The 14,784-nt window shown below is 41.2% G+C and overlaps 1 protein-coding gene across 1 annotated transcript in view; it reads right to left on the reverse strand.

Annotated features, from left to right (window-relative positions):
• LOC131895352 (glutamate receptor-interacting protein 1-like) overlaps positions 1-12,987 on the reverse strand; it is a 143,161-nt gene extending 130,174 nt beyond the window's left edge. The window contains exon 1 of the mRNA XM_059245792.1: positions 12,949-12,987. The gene's annotated coding sequence lies outside the window, so the exon portion shown is untranslated. The remainder of the gene's footprint in view (positions 1-12,948) is intronic.
• Positions 12,988-14,784: the final 1,797 nt, after the last annotated feature.

Below are 14,784 nucleotides of genomic sequence, written 5' to 3' on the forward strand. Positions count from 1 at the left end.
CCTTATGAACTGACACCAGTTCATTTTATACATATGCTAAAAGGCAATGTAAGGAATCTATAAGTCTCTATAGCAGAAACAAAGCTATCTTAATTTTTAAGATCACTTTTAAGAATGAAAATTCTAGCTTAATACATAATAAAGTTAATACTATGTGGATGAAATTACTATTACCCTCATTTTACAGAACAGTAAAAATTCTTTAAAAATGTATTTATTTATTATTTGGGAATTTCATATGCATGTTCCAAGCATTTTGATTATACTACCCCAATTCTCTATCCTTCAGCTCACACCCCCAGATCCCTCAATCAACCTCGTGTCCTAGAGAACTTGCCGACATTTCTAAAGCTGCTATGGTGGAACTAGGAAACTAAGTCACTGGCCACATCCTTACCTGCTCTTCAGTGTGGCCTCTGACCACAGTTTACATAATCTCTGGCTTCATGCATCTCGGTTAGCAAAATTATCCCCAAATGACGCTCTAAGCACTTTATTTGAAGTGCTTGAACTTATGTTCAAGAATGTCAAAGTCCAGGACCACCCTTGGAGGGATGAAAGGTGCAAGATTCATATGCTTTCATTCAGAATTTCAGGAAGATGTGAAGTGGTTTATGTTTGACTTTAAAAATGAACCATCTTTGCATTTCCCCTCTGAGTCCTGCTACATCCCATTAAGTAGGAAAGGCTTCTTCCTTTCCTCTTCTGGTAATAGGGAGTGATTAATCACAATCACCTGCCACACTTAATTTAGGATTCATCCCATGAAGAGATTTTTCCACATGCTCCAAGGTAGAAATTTACATTTTAATATCCATAGATAAAGGGCTATAGCAGTATGTATTACATTTTTCCCCACTACGAAAACCGTTTTCAGGAATTTAGACTGTTAAATAATCATTCCTTTTATGAGACTAGTGTTAAAGATACATATAAATCCTGAAATCTATAGTATTACTTAGCAATTTTAGTGCTTTGCTTTTTGTCGCCAACCATGGAAGACTTGCTTTTACAGCCCTCTCTGCCGAGCCATCTTAATTATAGGGAAATCCCTTTACAAACGGCTTTCCATTTACAACGGCTTCAGCTGGAATCTGAAGTTGGTTTTATTTGAAATGATGAAAGATGACTCTTTCCGGGACATAGACTTAAGAATCGGGATTGGAAGTGAATTATGCTCCTTTATCTTTGGGAAAATTTAAGTGTATCATATTCTTTTATTTTGAGCAGTTTTTCTCGAGAGATTTAATATAGTAAAACCTTTCAGATGCTCAGAATCATGGGATATTTTCAAGATGAAGGGTGCATGCAGGCTATCTTATTTATTCCACATACTCAACTGACAGGTACAATGATCCTCACTCAATTTTCAGAACTTCTGGTAGATTTAGGATGGGAACTCCCGTCTGTGGGTCTTTGTGTCCCCTACTCACACTTTGCTGACAATTGTGTATCATCTTTTACTTCTGACATAACCCATGTAGGGGCAAAACTTCTCAGTCCCCAACAACAGGACTTTTTCTTTCTCCCCCACACTAACTCATTGTCTTTAGTCAAGTGAATACCATAATATTTATTCTTTTGGTTACTTGTCTTTCTCCTCCATATACTGTATGCTCCAGGAAGACAAGAAGTATGAGGCATCTTACAGTATTAGGCACATAGTATAACCCAAAAAAAATCCGTGTTAAATAAAGTTCCAAACTGAACATTAAACACTCTCGTGGTCTTTGAATCTTATTTACTAGTGCCCATGTTTGCTTTAACTGGAGATCAAAAACATATCTTAGGGGCAGGAGAGATGGCTCAGTGGTGAAGAACACTAACTGCTATTCCAGAGGACAACAGTTGAGAGGTTTAGGAAGATAACAGAAGTCAACCACAAAGATATAGGCCCCATATAATTTAAAGCAGGACTTTAAGGAGATTTTTGTACAATAGTGTTCATATGATAATTATTTATAGCAGCCAAATCCTATGGAAAAGCTCATGTTTCTAATCTCATCTGGAGAGGAAGATATGGACAATTCCCCGGAGTTCACTGATTAGCCAGCCTAGCCAAGTTGAGCTCCAAGCTCAGTGAGAGACCGTCTCAAGAAATAAGGTGAAGAGAGATTGAGAAAGAGACCAGACACCAACCTCTGACCTCCACACATCTCTGCTCACATGTGTGCATTGCACACTCACATGCACAGGTAACTGAACCCATATACACATGTGCACATGTATAAATAAAGAGCAAAGGGATGGCAATCACACACTGTTGATTAGAGCACACAGAAGCAGTCTGCCATGGTATATATAAGCAAGGCCACAAAGATCACATCCACACAGCAAGGCCACTGTGTGGTATGTACCCTGGAAAAACAGAAGAGTAACGATCTAAGACATAACAGATAAATGATGAATTTTAGAACATAGTGAAAAAAGTTGGGGACTTAAAAGTAGATGAAATCCTTGAGAAGTATAGCAGGGCTTCACTTGCTTATCAATAGTATAGATTTAGTGCTGGGTGTAGGCTCTCTAATATCCTATTATTCTTTAAAGTACATATAACCATCGGTATCTAATGTGTATATGTTAACAATCAAAAATTAACAGTAATATCTGAAGCATATAATTCAATTGTCTTACTCATCATAGTCCAGCACTTTTTGCCAACAGTTTCAAATCTTCTTGTGTTCTTATGCTCTTTTTTTTTTAATTTACAAAAGGTGGGAGAGTTAAGTGAAGCATTTTTTAGTTTAATGATACTCTACTTTTATTTTTTTATTAAAAGCTGAGTCCCCAGGGATCCAGTTTTCTAACAGGACCATAGAATCTTCTCTGGATCTCCTGAGCCACCCCCACCCCCGCCCCTGGTCCTATTAGGTGCTTCATACAATCTCCCAATGTAAATAAACATCTACAATATGCTAATGCAAGAGAGAGGAATTTAAAGCAGTAAATAAATAGAGTTTGAAATTTCAAGTTTCAGACATAACTGGGATAGATAATTAAGCCAAATTCAGACATAATTACTTAAACTGACTAAAAGATTAGATACATAAATCATAACTTCACCAGAAGTGTGACAAGTTCCATGCCAGTATAAATGCACTGTAAACAGTGAAAGAGCAACTGATGCTCTTCATCACATAGGTTAGGTCTCAGGGCCACATAGATACATGTTGCAAGCTGATATGGAAAGTTGCAAGAACAGTATCTGCATCCCCAGCACTTGGGATGAGAAATTGTCCTTATGAAAACATAGTCACATTTGTTATAGATTTGAGGGAGAGCAAAGAGTTTAAAAAAAGTCAAAATCACTAAGAAATGTCATATTTTACATTTTATTCCACCAAGGTGAACAGATAATTCTGGGAACTGTGATGATGTCACATGTAACTGTTTTGGGTACGTTCACATAGATCATTTAATTTTCTTTGTAACGTATCATCCTTGGCAATTATTACTTTCCCTGTTCCATAGGAGAAGAGAGAGACTAAGCCAGCTGGCTGGAGTTACAAGGCAGGTAGAGTTGGGAACGAACTCAGGTTAATTCTCACTCAAAGTCCAGTGCCCTGGGAACTGCCCTGTACATTCCTCCTTAGCTACCTTCAAAGGGATTTCAATGATCATGGTCCCAAACTTGCCAAGGCCAAAGCCAGGCTCCTTGCTGTTCCCCATGGTTTAATGGCTTGTCTTACCTTTTTAGCTCAGTTCCTGCTCTTTAATTATGTTTTATTAAGATTAAACTACGGGTTAAAACATGGATTTGAATCTGTCCATTTGTGACCATCTTTGAAACTCCTATAACCACGTCTATAACGAGTCTCAGGGTATTTTTCCCTTTGTCTAGTGTCGGCCAGAGTAGGCACAGAGAGGCTGGAGTCAAATGAAAGGGATGATCTTGTAGCCGAGTGCTCCTCAGCATCTTACATCTGGCCTCTCTGTGGAGTTTCTTTGTCACCTTAGGGGTACCACCTCAGTTTGTTTGTGAGAACACAATGGCAAAGCGTGGACATAATACACAGTGGTTCCTGACACACAGTGGAAGCGAGGCATAGTGATTAGTGTCGTGCGTACAGACGTGAATATCTGTGATATTTTATAATACGCAGAGAATTGGCATTAGGCAATTGTACTGGCCAGATTTATTTCAACTTGTCATAAGCTATAGAGGAGGAAACCTCAGCTGAGAAAATGCCTCCAGAAGACGGGGCTAGAAGCAGACAAGACTGTAGGCTGATGTTCTCCTAATTAATACAAATTGCATTTTCTTAATTAGTGATTGATAGGAAAGGGTCCAGCCCATTGCGGGTAGGGACACCCCTGGGATAGTAATCTTGGGTTCTATAAGAAAGCAGGCTCAGCAGGCAGGGGAAGTAAGCTGGTATGCAGCACCCCTCCATGGTCTCTGCATCAGCTTTCTGCCTTGCTTGAGCTCAGGTCCTGACATCCTTCATTGATGAACCAAAATACCCTTTTCCTCCCTGAGTTGTTTTTGGTCATAGTGTTTCCTTACAGCAATAGCAACCTTAACTAAGTCAGGACTGAGGCCAGCAATAGCAACCTTAACTAAGTCAGGACTGAGGCCAGCAATAGCAACCTTAACTAAGTCAGGACTGAGGCCATCACTGCTAGTAGAGGACACTACCATAAGGATACTTGGGTAGCATGGTGGCATGCTAAGCATGGAGGCAGGAAAGAAACAGGAAGTTATCTCAAGAGGCTGATATTGGCATTTGTAAAGGTCATGTGCAATCTGGGTAGGCAGTGTACATACTACAGGGAAGAACTCCAGAAAGTGGGCATAGAGTTGGTGAGGGCACAGCATGTGAGAGCAGGACCTGCAGCACAGATGGTGTGGCTGAAGAACGGTGACACGGGCCGCCTGGGGCTCCATCACAGCGGTGGAGACCCAGATGACAAGGACCAAGAAGGCCTGGGTGGAAAGGTGAAAGTGACTTCTCCCATTAGCTAGGCCATGGAAAGCTCTGGCGAGGACTCTGGGAGTTAGAAGGAGCCATAGAAAAAGAGAGGTAAATAATCCAGCTCAAACTGCCCTCTTGAACTATCCTCAAATTCTTATCTATTTTTTTTTAATGCTTACATCTTCTAATATGAGAGCCCAAGGTCTCAGAGATCATGTGTATAAGAAACATCTGCCGCCAATGCCTTGTGACTATTTTTTTTCAACTAAAAACACATGAAAACGAGCAAAACCATGCAAGAAGTTGGATGAATATAGAATAAACAGAGTAATACAGGCAGAATTAAAATAGAAGTTGAAACCACCTCTCAAGAGACAGGAATAAGCACCCTCTACTTTCTGTCCATCTTCTGTCATCAGTATTCTTGTGTGTGTGTGTGTGTGTGTGTGTGTGTGTGTGTGTGTGTGTGTGCTGGCTTCTCCCTGTCATGTATCTCCTCAGGAATGCTCACCTCCACTATCTTTTAGCCTGCCATCTTCTGCTTGGCCTTCACATTTTAGCAGGAGACTCACATCCATAGGGAACTTCCCACCCTCCACCCTGGTGCTTGTCTCTTGCTCCAGGAACCCCTCCTATATGTTTCCCTGCTGGCATTTGCTACACCGGGGTATGACAGTTGCTGCCGTGCTTACTTGAATTTCCCTTAAATCACGAAGTTTCCAAAGACAGGGATTATGGCTACTCAGAACAAAGACCACACGTGACCCTTAAGTCCAAGCCCATTACTTAGTATTCCTTAGGTGCTACCTACAGGCCGCTTGCCAGTTCAACCTTAAGGGAGCATAGATTGGAAGGTAAATGTACCATCTTTAGAATAATAAGGTGACTTTTGAACAGACTCTATTTCTAAACCTCAAAACTGCAGATAGGTTATAACAGATGGCCCCAGAGCTATGAAAAGTAGCATGAAAGGCTCAAACAGCCTCACAGCTGGTTTTAAGAACGTAAAAACATTTTCTTCCATACGTCCATAGACACTCCACTTTGGCCTGCATGCCAGTATACCTTCAAATCAATAGTTAATTTTTTTTTTTATTATTGTGGAACAAGAACAACCCTCTCATCCACAAAATAGGCTACTCCAGGACTGCGGATTGTTTTCTCCATGCAAGAGCATAAAGGCTGAAGGCGGAGTATTCAAAGGATTAATGTTTCAAGCAAAAGCTCTTCACAGTTTTACCATAATCTTCCAAGAGACTCTCAAAGCACAGTTTCCCAGCAAAAGAAAAATCATTTCACTTTTAAGGAAAACAGACAAAAATATTGCCCAGAAAAAGTCTGCAAACTCCTCGATGGTGTAGAGAGAAAGTTCCTCAGACAAGAACAGAACATGACAATGAATTACGACATAAAACTTCAAGGTAAGTGTGCCTGATTTCTTGCTTGCAGAACCTCCAAATTTCTGTGCAATGCCTGCGATATGCCATGAAAAGCTGGTCACTAGGTGCTCACAGTAGACACAGTAATAAATGTCCATGTTTTAGACAAATGCAGCTTTATCGGACACATCCAGGGACTAATCCTTCAGGGTCATCTGCCAGCTTAGTTCTGCTTACTTAGTTCCACCAGCTTAGTGGAAGTATTAATAACGGAGACACTGGTGGTGACTCATGGAAAGACAAAGTAAAAAAGACACAGCGCAGCCGGGCGGTGGTGGCGCACGCCTTTAATCCCAGCACTCGGGAGGCAGAGCCAGGTGGATCTCTGTGAGTTCGAGGCCAGCCTGGGCTACCAAGTGAGTTCCAGGAAAAGGCGCAAAGCTACACAGAGAAACCTTGTCTCGAAAAACCAAAAAAAAAAAAAAAAAAAAAAAGACACAGCAATCAAATGTGGGAAGCAGGAAGATCTGTGATCACAGAGTATCAGTAGGTAAGCCAGAACTAGCAGGGGTATCTTTATAGATGGGCTGAAAGAGTTGTCACAGTTACTTTTCTAATGCCATGATAAGACACCCCAGCAAGACACCATGACCAGGGCAACTTATAAAAGAAAACATGTAGCCCAGTGGTGGTGGTGCATGCCTTTAATCCCAGCACTTGGGAGGCAGAGACAAAGGCAGAGGCAGAGGCAGGTGGATCTCTGTAAGTTTGAGGCCAGCCTGGTCGGCAGAGTAAGTTCCAGGATAGCCAGGGCTACACAACACAGTAAAACCAAAAAAAAAAAAAAAAAAAAAAATTTATTGGGACTCACAGTTCCAGGGGATTACAGTCCATAATCATCATGGAAGGGAGCATGGCAGCAGATAGGCAGGCAGGCATGGCATTGGAGCAGTAGCAGAGAGTTTACAGCCTGTTCCACAAGCACAAGTCAGAGAAAGATACCTGGAAATAGCCTGGCCCTTTGAAACCTCAACGCCCACCATCAGTGAATGGACACACCTCCTAATTTTTCCCAAACATTTCCACCATCTGGGGACCAAGTATTCAAACATAGCAGCCTATGGGAGCCGGTCTCATTCAGCCTACCATAGACGTCAGATCAAGGGAAGAAGAGTTGGGCATGGACTTATGAGAAGCTGATTCAAGGAAATCCTAAGTGAAGAATTTCAGGAAGAACTGAGGGTGTTCCCATTCTCCCTCATCAGTCTCACTTAGGGCACGCCTGAGAATGTCCTCAGCATCAGCACTCGACACTGAGCAGACCATGTTTACCCAGAGGAGAAGTATAAGTAAGTTCAGAATAAGTAAATCAAAATACACCAACAATTTAAACAGTACAGAGAAAAGCCATAGTTCTTTTAAAAAATAATGTTTTTATTTAGTCTTTGAAATGGTCATACATGAATACAATGATCCTATGCACCTCCACTACCTCCTTCCCGTTCCCCACTGGGTCCCATCAAACCATCTCCGTCCTGACTGCGTATCCCCTTTTATGACTATTATTATTGTTTACAGCCCCCCAGTGGAGTGCAATAGTTCTTACAGTAGTAAAACTTTGGTAGAATGGGAGTCCCAATTGAGGGGAAGGGGAAACAAATGAATTTGTGAGGTTGTAGACATAGCAAAACGGCCATGGGAACATCACTTCATTCTCCACCCGGAGACTGACAGTGCTACCCCAGTCCTAAGAAGCCGTTCCAAGTAAACAAGACCCAGAAGCTTAGATGGCCTCATCACTCCACTGAGTGAGAAGGGAGACAAGCCATTGACCAGGCCCCTATAATTCAGTGTTAAACGCCATTCTAGGAGGTGTTACAGGCACTAAGGGAAGGCGTGGGCATAACAGGAGCAATAAACTAGACATCACAGGGAGGAGCGAGGTGTTGGGAAAGGTGACATTTAAATTGAGGTGAGAGAGGACTGCCAGAAAACAGGGAGGATGGGGAAGGGCACTCCAGTCAAGAGGAACAACATCGGACAGACAGACAGACAGATGGGCACCTGGTGTTTGGTATATCTTATTGGCTAGATGCAGCTTAGGATGGAACGGAGTGTCTCCGTGTTTGTGTGTGTGTGTGTGTGTGTGTGTGTGTGTGTGTGTGTGTGTGTGTGTGTATTTCTGTAACCACGACAAAACGAAGTGGACTGTTAAGTAGGAACTAAACCAGAGTCTTACATGGAGAATGACAGGGTTATCACATATAGGAAGGCTGCAGATTTAGGCTTTAGGGAGTTCCCTCCAGCTGAAGGGAAAAGAATGGGGTTGGAGGAGATCAAGACAAGGGCCCATGGGGTCTAACGGAAGGAATTAAAAAACCAGTATTTGAAAGTTGTGAAGAATGACTGTAAAGTCCATTTGCAAAAATTAGTGAATACGTAAGACTCCTAAACCTTCCAGTCCAGTAACCAACCCAGATATCTAATAGTTACTGTAATTAAAACAATGAAAATAGTGCAGAAATGATACATACAGATCATGGGATAAAAATTCAAGCTCTGGGACTGAGGGTAAGAGGGCTTTAGATTTTGACAACAATGGTCACTGCAATGATTTTTGCAAAGCAGTTAAGTAGCCTCCATATCTATTGACAACACAAATTCTGGATGAAGTAAGGGTTTGAGGGCACAAATGTCAAGTAGGACTAACACTACACATGGACAAAAGAGACAAAACCAGATGTTAAATAAACATAGTGACCAAATGTACTCAGTGAGCTGTCAGGAATTAAAGGGACTCCTGCTGTCTGTGGAGGTGGGTCTGGGGAATTAAAGTCCCTTTTATTCCTGGCCAGAACAAATAAAATAGGTTTGCTTGTCCTTTCTGGGAGACAATTTGACAATACAAATCTAATCTTTGAAATGTGCAGTCTTTTTGCTTTGGAAACTTCTTAGAAGTTTAAATTAAGGAAATGCCTTGACAGCTTCATGGGCACGTAAGAAAACAGCAACGTGTTGAAACGACCAAATTCTCTGTGACAAGACGAGACAGTTCAGCAGTTAAGAACCCCAGCTGCTCTTCCTGAAGACCACGGTTCAATTCCCAGCACCTACGTGGCTACAACTGTTTAATAACTTGAGTCCCAGGGGAGCCAACACCGTCTCTGGCCTCCACAGGTATTGCATACACACGGTGCACAGATAGACCTACAGGCAAAACACCCATACACGTAAAAAATTGAAATAAATCAAATCTCCTGTCAGAGATAATGTAATACAATACAACTACCTTAGTGATCTGAATCATAATCACAAAAATGGATTTCTAGGGAAATGCAATAATAAGGTGATTCTATTACATATTTGAATGCCAAAGGGAGAAAATTGCAGAGAACTATTTGACGGTAGTTCTCTCTAGTGCTGGAATTATATTCATTTCTGTTTGGAGAAATTTTCTTGTAATGAATATACTTTCCGCTTTCTCAGAAAAGCAGGAAGCAGATATTGCATTTTTCTTCATAATGAAGTGTGAAAGCAATGAAGCCCGTGGAGCTAATAGCTCAGGAGCGCCCGGAGAAGACACACCTGCCTGGAAGAAGCCCCGAACAGGCGCCAGCTCCCCAACCTCTTCTCACCATTAAAGGAGAAAAACTGACACAGAACACTCTCTCTACCAGAAACTTCGAGGAAAAAAAAAAAGAAAAGAAAATCCTTGGCAAGAAAAGCAGCAGTACTGCTGAATAAATTACAATATATTTTGCACTTCAGTTGCATAGATAATATAGACACTTAACCGTACTTTCACACCTGATCCCCATGTCATTTCTCTCCATCTATCAGACCATGTCAAATACTATAATCAGACAGTTAGCACAAAGAAATGCAGTTTTCTGTCATGTAGGACCATGTCTCACTTGTATGCATCCTTACTCAGCTCTCTGCTGTTTTCACCTGAAAAAAAAAACAACATCAAAAAACTGCTTCATCTAGTCTAACTCTGCATGCTCAGGGTGCACTAAATGGCGAATCTTTTCTTAATGGTCTAGAAGAAGTGACAATAAATGCCACCTCATATTGGTAAGGCATAACGTTCTGTCATTCTTTTGTGTACAGTGCCACACAGTCTTCAAAATACTGAGTCGGAAGAACAGACGTTTTCCTTATTAGTAACATTATTGTTATTTCTATTCATAAAGATAAGAGAAGTGAAAACCTGAGACTTTTATTTCCCTAGTTCCTTCAAAGTCAATCCCACATTTAGATTCCCACTTGGCTTTGGTGTCATGATGGTATTTTTGTCACCTTCCAATGACACTCTTAAATGAGAAATGTTGCTATACTGGGGTGGACCAATGTTATTTTTCTGCCATCTGCATGATAGAGCTTCAAAATTATGGTGTTCATAAAGTTCAATGTACTCATCTTATTGACAAGAAAACTAGAAGTAGGGAGTGAAAGTCAGGTTCCTGTATCTAAGCTGTCATCAGCAGAGTGGAAACCAAACCTTGAGGTCACCTGACCTTTACAATAACTTCCTCTTTTCAGCCTCTCCCAGAAAAAAATTATCAAGGTCCTTATACTTTCAATAATTTATAGTGTTTCACCACTCCTTTAGTTCCCACTATAATCAGGGGAAGTATTAATTATACTTAGAGTTATTCACATGTTACAAAGGAGACAATTTACATAACTAACATTTGAGTCATAGGGCCCAAGGATTCAGGCTCCCAGGGAAGAGCTTTTCCTGCCTGCAATTAATACTGCTGTGGAGCATTGTCCTTCGAGCATGATATAGACCATCAGCAGCTACGTTTACCCCAAGGAGTCTGTACAAGATTGGGTCCATTAACTTTCTCATAGTCATAGAGGAGTGGAGGACTTATAAGGCCACGCTCCCCACCTCAAGAGTCTCAAGAAATTAACCCTGCTAGTGGAGGAGGAGTTCATTAGGCCACACCCCTTTCTAAGGATCTATGGGCAAGTCACAGTTGCTGGATGGGGGGAGAAAGAGCTTTTCCTGTTCAGTGGGATAGCTGCTCTAAGATGCCTGTGCTCCAACTAATCCTGGACCCAGACTCCTGTAAGTTGCCCTCGTGGAACTCAATGTTCACCAAGGCAGACTGGAGTGGCATCATTTCTTTGGTCTGTCATCAGGTCACTCTCTGCAGTGAGGTGTGTATTCACTTTTCCAGAAGTTCGTCTAGGAAAAGCATTGATTTGTTTTTTTTTTTTTTTTTTTGTAATAACTCTCGAATCAAAAGAACCCAAAGCTAGAGAAGCTTTGACATTGTAAGATTTTTCTGACAACTTTTACAAAAAGATTGACAAATTGCAAGCAGGGGAGAGAGGACCTTTCAGACACTATATCCACACGAAGCATCGCTTTTCTATAGGAATGTAAAACTGAACTCTGAGAATAAAGAATGCTTACCACTGCTGGGCTTAGCCTGTAATTCAAGAGGGCTCTGATCCACATTAACCTCTGTGGCATTAAGGTCAGGAGGCTCACAGCTTAAGTAAAAATCATCAATGTAAGCATCTAGAGCTTCAGAGGCAGAGAAATATGGCTTTTCTTTATACTGGATGGAACCGTCAGCATTAAAGGAGATGCTGTTCATGATCAAAGGTGCTGGAGAACAAGGCGCAGGAGGGGTAAACAGATGCTTCTCAACAGACTTTGCCACGGCTTCCCTAAAATGAGCAGCAATGTCCATTCATCTTTCAAAAAGCTCTAAAGACAAAGACAGGCACACAGGATTTCAGTTAAATGGGAGTAGGTGGCAATACTCAGGGATCCTTGCATATTTCTCATTATGCATAGTTAGTTTTTATAAGTGAAATTACTCTTTGTCCCTCTTTAGATGTTCTATATACTGAGCTTTCAAGCAGTGTTGGTCGACTGAACAGTTTCTACAGCATAGCTATGGGTTAAGCTGTATTTAGAAAACCATTATGGGCTTCTAAATATGAGCCTTGCTGAGTAAGTCATAGAGATGCTACTAGCCTTTGTTTTTGGTCCTGAGACGTTTTTACTTGCTATGTTAAAACAAGGAAAGTCTCCCGAATCTTATCTTTTACCCCCCCCCCCCCCATACCTGCTCACTCCATTGGTAGGATAGGGAGAATAACATATAAGACAAAAAATTAATAAGAAGAGCAAGGTCCCTGAGATAGCAGTGATGGCAGAAATCAGGGAGCAGGAAGTGAACAGTAGAAAAGTTCAGGGGAAGCGCATGGGCCCTCTAACAGGTCTAAGAGCTGAGTAGCTGTGGGTCTTCTCCACCACCTTAGTAAGTTACTCTTCCCACATCCCTGTCCCCAGATGAGAACACTGTGGGGCATGGAGATGGGACCTACCCAAAGCAACAGGATAAGTAGGCAATGGCCAAGGCTGAACCTTGGACATAGGTCATGGACTTGACCTTAACCACTACACTAGGCATGGGCACCTGGGTGCTTAGCTATGACCTGTGGCTTCTAAAGGTTAGTTTGCCACAGGTAACAAGCCAACTACATTGTCTAAAGCTGGCTGTCTAACTTCCATGGGTCTCTAGTTTGCTTTAAATGCTTAGAGTGTTCACTGATACAGGGAAAGGAGTATGCCATTCATTGGATAATGATACATATCTAAGTGGTAAACAGCAAATACTCACTATTTAAGTCTTGTGAGATTCAGGTGGGTAAGCTGTGTTTTCAGAACGTTGCATTTTATGACATCATAATATACCTGAAATTTGCCTCTCTAGAATATCTTTAGTTTCCTTTAACATAACGGAGCTATACAGAAGTCTTGGAAAATTAGGAAAAAGCTTTGATTTACTTTCCTATACACATGCACCTGGGCAGATACATGGTAGATTCTATGATTCCTGAAATACAGTTGTCCCTGGGAATCTAAATCCTAGATCAAGAACTTCTGTCTTGAACAAATATATTTTTTAAGGTGTGTAAAAAAGGTAGGGACAATAAGCTAAGTAGGAAAAAGCAGTAAGGTCTTTGTTAGGCATTAAACAAACTTCACTTATTCATGCAAGCATATAAGAGCTTTTTGACGTGTGTGTGTGTGGGGGGGGGTACGGTATGGTGAAACCCGGGTCCCTACAAATACTAGGCAAGCCACATACCCAAGTCATTTTATGTTAAAGAGCCAACTCCTCATCCACCTTCCCTCGATTGATTAGTAAGAATTAGTCAGTGTTACTCAAGAGACAATGGGTTGAGATGGAGGGAGACTTGGGTTAAACTGGGTTTAAGGTTTTGTAGCTCAGTGCCTCAGTCCCCTCTACTACGTGACATCTTCATTTTAAATGCTGCTCGATGATGCACAGCTCAAGAGATTCCATGCTTGATCCCTGGCTGCTTTGTAGAAGGAAGACTCTACCGGGGAAGCAATACTAAAAGGTACTTTCCAAGCTGCTGCATAAAGCTATTGCCCTTCACCTGCTCCCCACTCCTCCACCAATGCCATTTTGCTGCCCAAGTCAAGGCTTGCCTCTCCCAAAGGGCCCTCAGACCTGCTCATGATCCAGCCACTCTCTGGCTCTTCAGGAGCCCTTCCAGGCTATAGCCAAGGTCAGTTTCATCCAGTGTCAGGCCCTTCAGCTTAGTAAATATCTTGACTATCATCCCTGATCACACATGGTCTGCAGTAAGTAATGAGTCCTCCCTTTCTTTGGCTTTCCATATTCTGAGCCATTCTGAGTATCTGTCACAAGTTAACCTAACATGGCCATTGACTACATGTCCTTTTCCCTCTCTAAGCTTAAAAAAAACCAAAAAAAAAAACCAAAAACAAAAACAAAAAAAACATACACACAAATAAACACACAAAAACAAAAACAAATCAAGGAATGGATGAATGAATATCTTCACTGTCCATCCTGTGGCAATTGCTCTATAAATGCTTGCCAAGCTGGATTCTGCTAAAATGTTCCATTTTCATTACAAAGCATCCCAGTGTGATTACTGCGGCCATGGAAGTGTTCTAAAAGACTGAATTCTTTGGGTTTCTTAGTGGCTCTTGAGAAGGAACAGAAGAACTGAATTTAGTAACACATTCAAGTCAAGGGTTCATTCAGAGAATGAATATGCCTAACAAAAAGCAGGTGAAAGTCAGAGAAACCTTCACCCACACTTGTAATATTTTGAGTGTTCATTTACAGCCAACCTTTGACACCAGCCCATACAATGTGTAGCCACATTTCATAGATTTGAATATGCTTTGGCAACTACCTAGTGTCACTTAAAAAAAAAAACTCAATGTAAAGGAGACTTGATAATTAAAGATTTATAAAACAATCTAGGGAATCAAAATGGAAAGCATATCAGTGGTTCTGAAAATATTGAACACTATATATAAAGGTAAGTGAATTTTGTGATATTTATTGTATCATACAGTAAAATGCAAATGGTTTTTCACGATGGAGGCTCACAGAGGGCTAAGCAAAGAGAACAAACTCTCCTCTGGTTTACAAAGCAAGAGGATCATA

This window comes from Peromyscus eremicus, chromosome 18, assembly GCF_949786415.1.
Source record: "Peromyscus eremicus chromosome 18, PerEre_H2_v1, whole genome shotgun sequence".
NCBI lineage: Eukaryota > Metazoa > Chordata > Mammalia > Rodentia > Cricetidae > Peromyscus > Peromyscus eremicus.